Raw genomic sequence first — 12,803 nt, 5'->3', positions numbered from 1 at the left:
CAAGAATTTTGATCATCTTTACTATCATTATTCTGAATTCTTTTTCAGGTAGTTTGCCTGTCTCCTCTTCATTTTTTTGGACTTCTATGTTTCTAGTTTGTTCCTTCATTTATGTAGTATTTATCTGCCTTTTCATTATTTTTTTTAACTTACTGTGTTTGAGGTCTCCTTTTCCCAGGCTTCAAGGTTGAATTCTTTCTTCCTTTTCGTTTCTGCCCTCCAATGATGCTAAAGCTGAAACTCCAGTACTTTGGCCACCTCATGCAAAGAGTTGACTCATTGGAAAAGACTCTGATGCTGGGAGGGATTGGGGGCAGGAGGAGAAGGGGACGACAGAGGATGACATGGCTGGATGGCATCACTGACTTGATGGACATGAGTCTGAGTTAACTCCGGGAGTTGGTGATGGACAGGGAGGCCTGGCATGCTGCGATTCATGGGGTTGCAAAGAGTCAGACACGACTGAGCAACTGAACTGAACTGAACTGAACTGAAGGTTGGTCCAGTGGTTTGTGTAAGCTTCCTATAGGGTGAGATTTGTGTTGTGTTTTTCTTTGTTTGCTTTTCCTCTGATGGGCAAGGCTGAGAGAGGTGGTAATCCTGTCTGCTGATGATTGGGTTTATATTTTTGTTTTGTTTGTTGTTTAAATGAGGTTGTCATGCACAGGGTGCTGCTTGTGGTTGGGTGACGCCAGGTCTTGTATTCAAGTGGTTTCCTTTGTGTGAGTTCTCACTATTTGATATTCCCTAGGTTTAGTTCTCCTTGTCTAGGGTCTTGGAGTCAGTGCTCCCACATCAAAGGCTCACGGCTTGATCTCTCTCCAAAGACCAGCGTAGGTCCAATCTACCAAGAATAGTTTCACCCAACATGAAAGGGTCTTTTTTGAGTTCTAAAAGCCCACAACATTAACATTTAATATGAAGCCTGGCATGCTGCAGTCAATGGTGTCACAAAGAGTCTGACACAACTGAGCAATGGAACAATAACATCATTCAATATAAATAAATATGATTAACATGATATGGTTGCACTTAGAGCTACAATTTCATTGCTTGGTTTCCTTTTGCCTCTTCTGTTTTTTGTTCTCTGTTCAATCTTTCCTGCATTCTTTTGGGATCATTTTTAAAGTGCTTAGGATTCTACTTTATCTATTGTATTTTCAGTTATTGTTCTAAGCATTAAAATATACATTTTTGACCTTTCACAGTCTTCTTGAGAGTTCATTTCATTACCTCCCCATACAAATTTGAAAACTATACAATTATATAAGTCCATTTGCTATGCAGCCCCCTCATTATTTATGCTATAATTGTCTTACAAATGATATCTACACATAGCACATTATAAGTATCACAAGGCAGTGTTATGATTTGGGTTTTAAATTTTCTGTGTATTTTAAAGATACTGAGATGAAAATACTCTTTCATATTTACAATTTCTGACATTCTTGATTCATTCTTGAAGATTTAAGATTCCATCTGGTGTTATCTCACTTCAGCTTGAATAACTTCCTTTAGCATTTCTTGTGTTGTTGGTCTGCTGGCAATGAATTCTCTTAGCTTACTTTTATCTGAAAATGTCTTTAATTTGCCTTCATTCTCAAAGGATATTTTCACTATACATAGATTTCTGGGTTAACAGGATTTTTCTTTTTCCTTCTCTGTACTTTAAAAATATCATTTTACTTTTCCTAGACTCTATAGTTACTGATAAGAAGGCAGTGCTGATTTAAAGTACAGTGTCTTGGAAGGTAACCTGTCATTTTCTGTGACCACTATCAAAATTTTCTCTTTACTGTTGGTGTCCAACAGTTAGAATATGATGTGCATAGGTACAGTTTTCTTTATTTTAATCCTGTTTGAAGTTCCCTGAGTTTCTGGATCTGTAAATGTATGCATTTCATCAAATTTTAAAAAAAAATTGGCCATTATTTCTTCAAATATTTTCCTTTCCCTGTCATTCTCTTTCTTGTCTTCTTCTGAGACTCCAATTACATATACATTAGACATTTTTACTTATGTTACATAGATCTCTGAGGCTCTATTCGTTATTGTTTAGTTTTTTAAATTTTTCTTCTTGGACTTACCCAATGGTCCAGTGGTTAAAACTCCACCTTCTAGCGCAGGGGGATGTGGGTTTTATCCCTAGTCAGGGAACTAAGTTCCCACATACAGTGGAGTATGGCCGACAGTTAAAAAATTAAAAAACGCTTTTTTTCTGTTCTTAAGAATGAAATTGGCTTCTGTTCTATCTTTAGGTTCACTGACACCTTCTATTATTTCCAATGGATGTAAACTCAGTGAATTTTTATTTCAAATACTATATTTTCAGTTCTGGAATCTCAATTTGTTTCTTTTTTTGTAGTTTCCATTTACTACATTTTTTACTCATTGTGAGTGTATCTTTCTAGCCTCCTTGAGTACGGTTATAAAAGCTGTTTTAAAATCTTTGCTAATTCCCACCTTTGGGTCATCTTGGAATCAGACTTTTCTCTTCAGAAGGGGTCACATTTTCTTGGTTCTTCATATCTTATGTAATTTGGGATTGTATTATGTAAATGTATGATGCAAATATTTTGAAGCAAAGACTCTAAAATCTGTTAGAATTCTGTGAAGAGTACTGATTTATTTGTTTTAGCAAGCAATTAACTTGATTATACACAAGGTGAAAACTATCTCTTGGGTGGCAGCTCAAACTTCAGTTCAGTTCTTTCATCTTCAGTGGTGCCAGCTTGTATCTGCTCCACACATCCATGATTCAGGAGTCAGTCAGAACTTTGGGTTGTATTTATCCACTGAATCGGGAGCTTCCCCATCCGCCTTTCTGCTTTCCAGAATTCTAGCTTAAGGGCTTCCCTGGTGGCTCAGTGGGAAAGAATCCACCTGCCAATACAGGAGACACAGGTTCGATCTCTGGTTCAGGAAGATCCCACATGCCACAGAGGAACTAAGCACACGACCCTCAACTACTGAGCGTGCTCTAGAGCCTGGGAGCTGAAATGCTGGGCTCATGTGTTGAAGCTACTGAAGCTCATGTGTCCTAGAGCCTGTGCTCTACAACAAGAGCAGCCACCTCCATGGGAAGCTCCTACACTGCAACAAAGAGTGGCCCCCGCTTGCTACAACTGAGAAAGTCTGCAACAACAAAGACCCAGCACAGCCAAATACAAATAAAATTACCAATTTAAAAACAGTATTCTAGCTTCATTTTGCAGGGGCTGTTGTTGCACTGAACCCTGTTCCTAGGGTCTTCAAACCAAAAAGACTGTGATTTTTCTACTGGAGTTAGTCACCCGAAGTGACATTAACCTCACCATGCATACCCTCAGTCGAAAAAGCCATAAAATGGGGAAATCACTCTGCACTGAGCCTAAGTTTTAAATCTGAAGTCCCTTTCAGTCCCTACTTATTTTCACTCTCTAGGGTTGTCAGGTAATTCTTCTCCCGTACTTTACAGTTTCTATATGTGAAAATACCAGGTTCAACAGCACATACTTAGCTATACTAGAAGTGGAAACAAGTGAAAAACATTTAGGAAATACTCTTTTGCATCTCCCAGTTCCTCTTCTCAAAATATTTAACCTTCATTCATTACCTCGCCTAGTGATGTTTGGTTTTGGTTTTAGGTAGAAACATAAGTCAGAGCTTCCTTGATCATCCTGCCAAGTACATGAGAAGATGTGGAATGAAAGTACAGCACAAAGTTAAATGATAAAATGATAAAACATCAATCAGATCTGGCTGTAACACTGGCAGCATTTAATCTCAAAGCAATGAGGCTTATACGGGTTCATGACTACCGGAGATAATCTACATGGTACTTTGCCACGTTATTTATTTTACCTTAGTTTTTTGATCTCAGATATCTATATCTTGCCTCATTGAAAACTGCAATAGGTAATATCCTATGAGAAACAGAATATTAAAATAATATCCTTAAACAGTGTTACAGAATCAGTAAGTGCACATTTCCTTCTTATATTCGTCGTTACCATCTCTTAAGAGCTTCTGTATGCCAAGCATCTTGCTTATCACTTTACAATAATTGCCATTTAATCCTTTATAAGCAGTCTGTGAGGTAGTTCCTATAATTAGCCCCATATTGTGGAGGAAGATACCAGAGTTCAGAGAGGTTAAATGAGTTAACCGAGATCACACAGCAAATGGCAGAAACCTGTCAGTCTCTTTAAAGAAAAGAAACAGTGAAGTATAGGTCTTCAGAATCATGAAGCACATGCCTTTTACTATGAAGAGAGAAAAGGGAAGTCTTTCCAAGCAAAGAGAACTAGGTGGAGATGCTAAAAGTCAAAGTTATAGTCTGCAATTCCTCCTTCTGCTAATAATTAATATTAAAATACTCCTCTTTTAGATCTATATATTTCATATTGACAGCTTTCATGTTAAAAAGAGCTTTGCTTCAGGGCTCAAAAACACTAACCAGAACCATAACACAAGGATCAAACAATTCTGCGCAAAACTCCCACCAGGGTTCCATTTCAGCTCATTTCATTTACCATCTTTAAGCCTTCTACATCTTCCAGAAAAACCCTCTAGACAGGAAGGTGATTCACCAGAAAGAAGTCAGGGCCATCAAGAAGAGAGGATGCCTGACTCATCCCTCCATAATCTGCATTTGGTGAGTATTTCTAGAAAACACAGCAATGTGTCACAGCCCTACACATTCGAGGGACAGTCTTGCTCGATTCTGTAAACTTTGCATAAATCTATGAGTTTTAAACAACTGTGGAATACGAGAGAATAGAAGGCAGACAATGTAAAATGGAAACAGGAGACTGGGTCGTGGCTGAAAGCATAATAAATGTTTGTGTTCTGACACATGGGGCTGTTCAATATTTATATTTATTACACATGCTAAATTGTTAGCTGAGACTCTGGAATGGGGAGACACTGTGAGTGGAATAAAGATGAGAAGGAGTGAGAGAAGAGGAGAGGGGTATGCACATGTGAGTTCCAGGAACGGTTTAAATGAACACTGTCCACTGATATCACGCCGGGGAAGTATTGCCCATATTCACATATTTCCAGTCCTTTATTGCTATTTTTAAAAATGCATATTACATGTATCCAGTAAAATCATTCAAATACATACAAAGATGAGTAATTACTTTGTCCTATCCTCAAGTCTTTTTTATAAGATATATTCTTCACTGTCCCAGCAAATGCCACTAGAACTTCCTCTGACCAAGAACAATCCCTTGCCATTTTAGGAGGTACATTTCACGTCAGATGTGACCTCCTGCCACTACTAATGCCATCTCATCTCCAGGATCATTCTCAAAACCATGCAAAGCCTAACAACTCAACTATGTAACTGTTTAACCTTCTTTTTAGACATAAAAATTATTAAATATGTGTAACTGTCTGGTGGGGGGAGAATAATATAATAGATGTCAATCAGGTAACAGTTATACTACATTTCATAAAAGGGAAGGTAATGCTTTCTTTAAAAAGTAAAGTCATCATTCCTTATTTAACTGACATAATATTTATACCCTGAGTTTTAAATGGCAGCTACAAATAGAAGTCAGGAGAGGGTAAATTCTCTAAGGAAATCGAGCCCTGAAATTCTACCATTTTAAGAGTTCTATTTTATGTGTACATAGGAATCTTACTGCTATGATACAGATGTCCATAGTAAGTCAGGTATGCCTAATTCTATGAAAAAAAATCTTAAATTAAGTAAACACTACCTGTCTGAAGACTGTTACTTCCTCAGAGTGCTCAACAGAAGGGTGTGCAGAGTTTTTGCAGAGGCTGTCGACAGGTTGGCAGTCCTGGAATACCTACATCAGAAAAGAGAAATTCAGATGATCATTTCTGCAGTGATCCAGATGACTTATAGGTACAGCTTCATTAGGGACATTCAGCATGAATACTGAGCAAACAGGACTGCACTGGTACTGTTGAAAGGGTAGAATACGGGCACACATGTAATGTCTAAGTATTGTCATTGGTCTGCACTGACCCCTACAAGATCACATAAAGGAAGAGGCAGAATGGTGCTCTGAACTTCCATCTTCCACGTCTAGTCAGTCCTGGGCTGTTCTAGCTGCATTGTTATTTGACCCTCTTCATAGTCAGCCAGTACTGCCACTGGGGTTTTCCATTTTTCAGAAAGATGAAGCCAACCTGCCAACCTGTCAGCAAGAGTACCTCTCAGGTTTTGTGGTGGTCTATGCCAAATCATCTGGCCAGTCTGAAGGGTACTTTGCAGATCAGTTTACCTACTTTCTTTTGAAACCCTAGTGTCCATGAGAATCAGAAGGAATCTGACAACAGAAGGAACAAGGGTTTGTGGTCCTTCTAGCCTAAGTTTGAATTCTAGTAATGCATTTCACTATCTCTGTGTCTTATATAGCTGCTGAACTCCATTGAGCCTCACTTTTCACTTCTGTCAAATGGGCATAATAATATATATATGAAGGGTATATTTATAAAGAGAATATATTTTTATAATTTGGATAAAACACCAAGCACAATTTCCTGGCACATGTTAGGGACCTGTATGCAGGTCAAGAAGCAACACTTAGAACTGTTCTTGGAACATGGAACAGCAGACTGGTTCAAAATTGGAAAAGGAGTATATGAAGGCTGTATATTGTCACCTTGCTTATTTAACTTATATGCAGAGTACATCATGAAAAACACTGGGCTGGATGAAGCACAAGCTGGAATCAAGACTGCCAGGAGAAATATCAACAACCTCAGATATGCAGATGATACCATTTTAATGGCAGAAAGTGAAGAGGAACTAAAGAGCCTCTTGATGAAGGTGAAAGAGAAGAGTGAAAAGGCCAGCTTAAAATTCAGCGTTCAAATAACAAAGATCGTGGCATCCAGTCCCATCACTTCATGGCAAATAGATGGGAAAAAGTGGAAACTGTGACAGACTTTATTTTCCTGGGCTCCAAAATCACTGTGGACAGTGACTACAGCAACGAAATTAAAAGATGCTTACTCCTTGGAAGAAAAGTTAAGACCAACCTAGACAGAGTATTAAAAAGCAGAGACATCATTTTGCTGACAAAGGTCCGTATAGTCAAAGCTATAGTTTTTCTAGTAGTTGTGTACAGATTTGAGAGTGGGACCATAAAGAAGAGTGAGTGCCAAGAACTGGTGCTTTCATAATGTGATGCTAGAGAAGACTCCTGAGAGTCCCTTGGACAGCAAGGAAATCAAATCAGTTAACCCTAAAGGGAATCAACTCTGAATATTCATTGGAAGGACTGATGCTGAAGTTAAAGATCCAATATTTGGCCACCTGATGCAAAGAGTCAACTCACTGGAAAAGACCCTGAACCTGGGAAAGATTGAGGGCAGGAGGAGAAGAGGGCCACAGAGGATTAGGTGCTTGGATGGTATCACTGACTCAATGGACATGAGTTTGAGCAAATTCTGGGAGACAGTGAAGGACAGGAAAGCCTGGCGTGCTACAGTTCACAGGGTTGCAAAGAGTAGCACACGACTTAGCAACTGAACAACAAAGAACATGAAACAGACAGAGAATAAGTAACCAAAACATATAAGGAACTACTAAACTGAAGAAAAAAGATGAACAGACGTATAGGAAAAAATGGTTGTCCAAAGAAGAAATCTCAATGAACAATGAACATTAACAAAAAGCTCAGAATCACTAGAGTAAAATGCATATTATATTAACGGAATTCCATTTTAATTTTGTTAGAATAGTAAACATGGAAAAGGTAGACAAAAGTCAGTGTTGTAAGATGTAGGGAAAAATTAGCATAATACTCTAGTTTACCTCTGGCCAAATCATGAATTGGTATATCTTTCTGGTGAGCAATTTCATTATATTTATCAAAAGTAATAGTACAATATCCTATGGTATACTGATTCTTCCTACAGGGTATACTGGACTCAAGCAACAGGGACACAAGAAGACACATACTAAAATAATACCGAAGTGTTTTTGTTTTTGTACAGCAAACTTTGGAAATGATCTAAGTTGCACTGGAAATGGAATAGGTCAATAAAATGCACTATATGTATAGGATGGAATATTATGGAGCTGTTAAAATTGATTAATTGATTTTTACGGCATCAATGCAGCTTAGTTTTGTAAATACTGTGATGTTAAAAAAGCAACAAGGAAAGATTTAAACATTAAATATTCAAACAAAATAGTGTATATTGGTTGTTGGTATATATGTGTGCGTGCATAAAAAATATAAACAATATACTAGTTAAAAACATCCTAAATTTATGGTCGGGAACTTTTGGTAGACAGCTGAGAGAGTAAAGAGTGGAAGGAAAGCCAGATGTGGTACTTAACAGGGAATTTGGTTTCATCAATGATTGCTTTGAAAAGAAACAAACACACAAACTGGAAGTAAATCTGACTAAACATAAACAGATGCTCCTTTTTAGATAGTAGAAATACAGATGCTTATTACACTACCTTTTGGGCTTGCCTGTGTCTTTACATTTTTCTCAAAATAAAGGAAGTAAAGGGAAAGGGAGGGAGAAAGAAAGGGAGGGAGGAAGAAAGGAGGGAGGGGAGAAGGAGACAGGAAGGAAGAAGTCCATCACCAGCTCCTGCGTGCACTTAAACTGGCCTCGGGTGGGTGGTTTCTTTAAGGATGAAACTCAAAACTGGTTTCGTTATCAGTGAGAAGGATGGTGATTCCTCCCTGGTTGGCTCAGCTCAGAGGACTGAATTTAAGTTCAGCCAGTAGAGGGAACCATCTGTCATTTGGAAAGACACTCAGCCCTTAGCCAGGAGACCCCCTTCAGCACACACCAGCGCCTCTGGGAAGAGGGAACACGCATTTACAGACCAAGTAAACTGAGGGCACACCATGGACATCTTTTCAACCTTTCTAAAAGGTTCGCTGTAATTTTATAGAATCAAGGGAACAATATGCTTGATTAGTTCTTCAGTCGACTGAGCAATTTTGCTTTTTATATTTCTCTCCTTGAAGTGAGTTTGCCATTAACCTTATATGTTCTAGGGTTTGAAATTAAATTCTCCCCCCTCCAAAACGGGATTTTTGCTTTAAAATAAAAGTTAGCTTTAAGATAATTCATTTCTACCAGTAATACCGAAAGACCCTCTTTGAGGTGAGGAGGTCATCCTTTAAAGAGGTTAGAATTGCAAAGAACGTTCCTTCTTTTCCTGGAGGGAGAATCTGTGGAGGAAAAAAAAAAAAGCTTGCAGGAAAGTTCAGTAATCATGAAGTGAAAGCCCCAGAAGATCCAGTGCTTCCTCCTGGGCCGATACTGTGTTGAAAAATGCTTTCTATGTACACTTCCTTGAGAGACCTTAAGTTCTTCAAGAATCAGTTAGCTAAACTCTTAAAGGAAAATTTGGCAATCCCTGTATCTACATAATGCACCCATGAGGGCAGAGGGCACCAAGTCAATGCTGGACATGCCTCAACTGCTTCACCCCATCACAGCCCTAATATTTAAATATTGCCATCCTTTTGTGTGTGTCATCCTGGAAGAAGGGATTTGGGTTGGTTTCTAACAACAAAACAAACACATAATGTAGAAAGGGAATGTTATAAAAGAGTTACCAGTGTAAATGTGCTATTTTGTCCCTTTGAAATTGGGTGATGATAAACATGATTCCACACATGGAAATCAGACTTTGCAGAGCTACTACATGGAATCATTTCATTTGTCTAAGCAAGTACTTACAATAAGGTGGCCGCTCTGCACTGCAATAAACATTGGATTTTCAAATGAAAAAATGAAATATGTGATAACTCCTTATTAACAGAACTGCAGCAATGGACATTAACCAAGGGGGTGGTGCACCAAAGAAGACTGGCGGGGAAAAAATAAAAATCCTGCTCCAATGCTCTGAAAATGAAAATAAAGAATCTTATGGCCCCTGATTCTACATTATTTTTTTTTGTTTTTGTTTTTTGTTTTCTGTGCTCCTGGCTAAAAACATTGTGAGGGTGGAGGCCTCACAATGAAGTGATAGAGAACTGTTGCTATTTTGGGTTGTCACAAGGTAACTTATCGCAGGGCTCAGGACACATGAGGACACTATCAATTTGTTCCTCCAGATCATAAACCAGAGGATGCTTTAATAAAACAGCTTAGGGAGAACAATTTTGCCTGGTGGTTAAGAATGTTCATTCGAATCCTGGGCTCCACCAGCCAATTAAGTGTATGACTTTATCGGAGTCATCAATCTCCTTTAATGCTCATTTTCCTCGTTGGTAAAATGCAGTGAATAATTTTGCCTTCCTCATTGAGTTATAAGGGGTACATTTTATGTGAAGGGCCTGGAACATAGTTAGAATTTAACAGAAGTAGCTACCATCACCTTTTTTTTTTTTTTTTTTAAGCATCAGCATCATTATTATTCTGTTTAACAGTATCCTCGGTATTATATTTAACAGTATCCTCGTTTTCATCCATTATCCTCATTTTCATTGAAAGTTCATTAAAAGCACAACCCACCATGCTGTTTGGTAATTAGTGACTTTCATTCACTTAACAAACTATTTAATGAGTATCTAGTAAGTGCCAGACTCTATGATACAGGCTGGGGTATGAAGGTGATCAAAATCAAATGTGATCTAGGCCTTTTGGAGCCTACTAGAGGAGACAAACAGTAGTCAAACAGTCCCACAGGGAGTGAGTATTTTCCACCTGCGGGAAGAGCTCCAGAGGAAAGAAGCAGATCCTTTTCAGAGATACTAAAACAAACGAAGTTGGATTTAACGTGAGAACTGAAGTATGGCTTTCTAGGGAGAGAGAATACAACACTCAGGGTCAGAGTAGTATCTTCATTGTTACTGAAAGTCAATGCAAAATTGTCCATTGAATGGCCCATTTTAATTGAAGAAAAATACCTCCACTACCTGGGGCTTCCCAGGTGACTCAGGGGTAAGGAGTCCGCCTGCTAATGCAGGAGACACAGGTTCAGTCCCTGGGTTGGAAAGATGCTCTGGAGGAGGAAATGGTTACCCACTCCAGTATTCTTGCCTGGGAAATCCCATGGATAGAGGAGCCTGGAGAGCTACAGTCCAGGCTTGCTAAGAGTTGGACATGACTTAATGACTAAAATAACAACAGTCTCCAATAACTACTTGGCACCTGTGCTGAGCCCTGGGCCATAACAGTAAGCAAGATAGATATGAACTCATGCCCTAAATCTTTCCTCCCCATAGATATTCCTCAGTTTGAAAACTGCAGTAAAGTCAATGTTCACTTTGTAAACCAGTAAATTCCACCTTCAGTTTTGATCCCAAATATACTCTACCAGAGTGAAAAACTCTGATGCTTTCTCCGGTCAGACAAAGAAGGCTACGTAAATTAGTAATTCCCTTTCTGCCTTAGAGACCAGGAAACTTACAACCAAATTTAGTTCTTCCATCCCATGGGTTCATACTAGTAAAGATGATCACAATTCTGTCTTATGGTTATTTTATTATTTGCACATTACCTTTAATTTAGTGAACAGCTTCAAATTCTTTGGGAAGTTGGCTAAAAGAGAGGAGGGAAGGGAAACTAAAGGAGGAAAATAAGGGGAGGTTTTTGAGGTCTGGAATTGTTCAAGGTGCTGTTTGCAGTTTTCATAGCATCTCACACAGATGTTGAATGGAAAGCACTTAATAACTTTGGACTGATGCATGGATCAACGTTGAATACACAGCTTTCCTGGCTCAACATGGGTTCCATTATAGGGGATGGGAGGGACTGAAACTTGCCTAGTGAAGTGAAAGTTGCTCAATTGTGTCCGACTCTTTTCAACCCCATGGACTGTACAGTCCATGGAATTCTCCAGGCCAGAATACTGGGGTGGGTAGCTGTTCCGTTCTCCAGATCTTCGCAACCCAGGGATCGAACACAGGTCTCCTGCATTGCAGGCAGATTCTTTACCAGCTGAGCCGCCAGGGAAGCCCTGAAACTTGCCTACTTCACTCTAATTTTCAGTTTGAGAGGGAGAGCTCAAAAAAGTAGGTGAAAAATTTAGCATGGTTGTCACTTGTCAAACATTTCAATAACCAAAGAGAAGAACCATGGAGACCACAAAAAGAGCATCATAAGAGAATGTTCAAGTATCCTGAGAGATTTATTTCAGGCAATAAGGTCCCTGTAATAGAACATTTCTCTCTCTTACTTCAGTGCTAGTCAAAACAAGAGAAATGTCATAGTTTAAACTGATGTCTAAGTAACAGGGAAAATGTTAAGTTTCTTTATGACAAAATGGAAATATATTTGTAATTCTATTTCCTGGTGTTCTCTCACTTATGTTGGGGGTGGGGGGGAAACCTGTTAGTCCTTTTGATTTAAAACTCCCCATTGGGATAACTAAACTATAATCTGTCTGGTTAACTACCAGGAAGAGGAGGAATACATTTAAAAGAGATTTAGAAGACACCCACTTTATCAATATCAGAGCATTGCGGCGTTCAGTCTTATTTATAGCTAAATCCACCCCATTCTCTTACACACACATATACATACACACAAATGCTGCATTCAAGAGGTATTAAGACATCTCATCCCTGTTCTTAGCTCGACATACTAACGAGAGTTTCTGAATTAATCTCTGATCATGAACTGTCTGTTGATGTGATAGAACAGCACCAAAGAGTGTACAGCTTGCTTCAAGTAGCTGGCTAAGGCCAGTTTCATAATGTTTCAGTTCTTTGACAGGTAGAAAATTAAATCATTCCTGTATTCACCCAAGATTAAATCATTTCCGTATTCTCCTAAGATTGGATCATTTCTACAGTCCTCAGAAACTCTGCAGTACTCGAAAGTATATCACTTTTCCAACCAGTTGATAAGCT

At 38.7% G+C, this 12,803-nt stretch overlaps 1 protein-coding gene across 16 annotated transcripts in view; it reads right to left on the bottom strand.

The window, feature by feature from the left end:
- FHIT (fragile histidine triad diadenosine triphosphatase) overlaps positions 1–12,803 on the bottom strand; it is a 1,561,686-nt gene that overhangs the window by 1,108,724 nt on the left and 440,159 nt on the right. For all 16 annotated transcript variants that reach the window (XM_069560458.1, XM_069560461.1, XM_069560472.1 and 13 more), the window contains one exon: positions 5,712–5,804. The gene's annotated coding sequence lies outside the window, so the exon portion shown is untranslated. The remainder of the gene's footprint in view (positions 1–5,711; positions 5,805–12,803) is intronic.

This window comes from Ovis canadensis, chromosome 19, assembly GCF_042477335.2.
Source record: "Ovis canadensis isolate MfBH-ARS-UI-01 breed Bighorn chromosome 19, ARS-UI_OviCan_v2, whole genome shotgun sequence".
NCBI lineage: Eukaryota > Metazoa > Chordata > Mammalia > Artiodactyla > Bovidae > Ovis > Ovis canadensis.
This window is presented reverse-complemented; position numbering and strand designations above follow the sequence as displayed.